The 2,445-nt window shown below is 39.7% G+C and overlaps 1 long non-coding RNA gene across 1 annotated transcript; it reads left to right on the forward strand.

Moving 5' to 3' along the window:
- Positions 1-1,417: 1,417 nt before the first annotated feature.
- Positions 1,418-2,022, forward strand: LOC143809295 (uncharacterized). Its single transcript, XR_013222200.1, has 2 exons — positions 1,418-1,486; positions 1,560-2,022. It is a non-coding gene; the product is annotated as an uncharacterized LOC143809295 (long non-coding RNA).
- Positions 2,023-2,445: the final 423 nt, after the last annotated feature.

Here is a 2,445-nt window from a genome sequence, read left to right on the forward strand (position 1 = left end):
TATAGGTGTACTAATTGTACACTGTATATAGGGGTATGCTGTTTAGGCTCTGTATAGCTGTACTGTTTGCATAGTGTGGTATAGTATTATTTCAGCACTGTGGTTGTTTTTCTTTAGAACACTGTTTAGCAGTATTACCTGTATGTTGTATGGCAGTGTTACATGGGTACTGTATAGGAATATTACTTGCACACTGTATATAGGGGTATTCAGTTTAGGTTCTGTATAGCTATACTGTTTGGATAGTGTGTTATAGTATTATTACTTTTGCACCTTATGGCTGTTTTTCTTTAGAACACTGTTTAGTGGTACTATCTGTATATTGTATGGTGGTGTTACATGGGTACTGTATAGGTGTATTAATTGTACAGTGTATACAGGGGTATGCTGTTTAGGTTCTGTATAGCTATACTGTTTGGATAGTGTGTTATAGTATTATTTCTGCACTGTGTGGCTGTTTTTCTTTAGCGGCCTTCCTGGGACATTTTATGGTGGTATTATTTGTATACTGTATGCCAGTGCTACATTCTTATAATACTACAAATTGCGCCATTTATGATGGTAGCACTGCAATACTCTTTAAAAGGTCATTGTAGTACCTGCCCTTTGGGCACTTTTTTCCTGTGCAGATGGTTGTACTTTGAGTAAGAGAAGTTCGCCGTCGGCTACTTGGCTGAAGGTGAACATTCCCTTTAATAAAGTGCCACCGAGCACTGAGCTGTGTCCAGAGTACAAAATATCACCTCCATAAAAATTTTACTTGGGGTTTCATATAAATTTATTTTTTTTCCACTTTTTTTCTTCAGAACTTGCAAATTCTTTGAAAAGCTGCTCACTTCCATTTTAGGAAAATCAATCACATTTTCTGAGAAATTGGCTGGTTGATTGATTCTGAAGCCGCTTTTATGTATTTTTTTCTCGCTTTTCATCACTTTGTTCCTCCAGATCAGCGTTTCTCCTGTTCTTTTATGGAAGTAAGAGTTCATTAAAGGGTAACGCCACTCTTGGTGCACGGACCTGGTAGTATTACATACAGTAGAGTATGGCGTCCTCACTTCATGTGGGTAAGGTAGTATAGAGGATTAGAAAGCACGGTTGTTTTCTTCCAGAAACGGTGCCCCCCGCATCCACAGATTATGTGTGGTATTGCAGTTTAGGTACTTTTGCTTCAATAAAGCTGCAATATCCACCTGCAGGCAGAAAGAAAGCAGCCGTGTCTGCCATAGCTCTCTGCACATTTAGGTGCTTTCTCTACAGATTTCATCCTGTGGCACAATAGGACTATCGCAATTGATTCTGGGCCTCTACTATACCATAAAGTACCCTTACCGGCTCTGACAGGTACAATTACCGGCACCAGCACTATACATGACTCATTATGTGTTCTGTCTTATCATTCATTTTTTCCTATATATTCCTGGCAGATTGTATCTACAGTACCACTAAGCAGGGCTATCCGTCTATTATAAATTAAATATTATGCAAGGTAATTTTCTCAATATTTGACTATAGGTTGTCCTACATCTAGAACCCCTACTAACATTCTTTATTCCTTATAGATTATCTATACGCTACAAGGATATCTTTCGTACCACACCACTATTCACCTTGCTAAGGTAAACCTCACATCGGTATCCTCTCGTGCCTACCGTCCTTTGAACTATCATGAGATCACCTCCAATCACGCGGATCTTCACTCGCACCTACAACGGGGGGATTTCTCTCACCCGTGACAGGAGGCAATACCTGTATAATGCTATGTCGTGTATATATGTATATATTTGTATATGTTCTTGTTTTTTCTCTTCTTTGGGTTCTGTGTGCGACGATTGTGAACATAATGATCTTTGTATTTATACTCATGTTGTACAATTGTTCATACATGTTTTGTTCTTTCCAGCGACCTCTTGACAAAGACTCGGGAAGAGTCGAAACGTTGTCAGTTTGACTTCTGGTCGCAAACTTTGCATTGTTGAATAGTATATCTAAAAGCACTTCAATAAATTCACTTTTTTCATATGATACTTTTAGAGTGTGCGGTGTATTAAATTTAGTCTTAGTGTTTGGGACACTCCAGTCCTCTACACCAGCACCTCGCCTTATCTTAACCCTAGTGCACACCAATCTTTTCTTCATTCATAGCTCTCTGCACAGCATGTGCAAACATGGACATCCCCTTTAAATACTGCACCATGTATTAGAGAATCTCAGCTTGTCTCGCTCCAGTCAAGTCACAAGTTCACCACAATAGTACATAGATCCGTCAGCTCACGTTATAAATCCTCCTATTGATTAACTGAAATACTCACACATCTATTAATCAGTCCAGCGATTTTGTGTCCGGGCTGAATATATGTGTAACGGCCGAAATGACCAGCTCAGTAAAAATCGAGTGCAGCCGTACCACCACCCCCAACCTCTGCCCTCCTGCACTCTGCCTGGCAT

The sequence above is a fragment of the Ranitomeya variabilis genome, chromosome 2, assembly GCF_051348905.1.
Source record: "Ranitomeya variabilis isolate aRanVar5 chromosome 2, aRanVar5.hap1, whole genome shotgun sequence".
NCBI lineage: Eukaryota > Metazoa > Chordata > Amphibia > Anura > Dendrobatidae > Ranitomeya > Ranitomeya variabilis.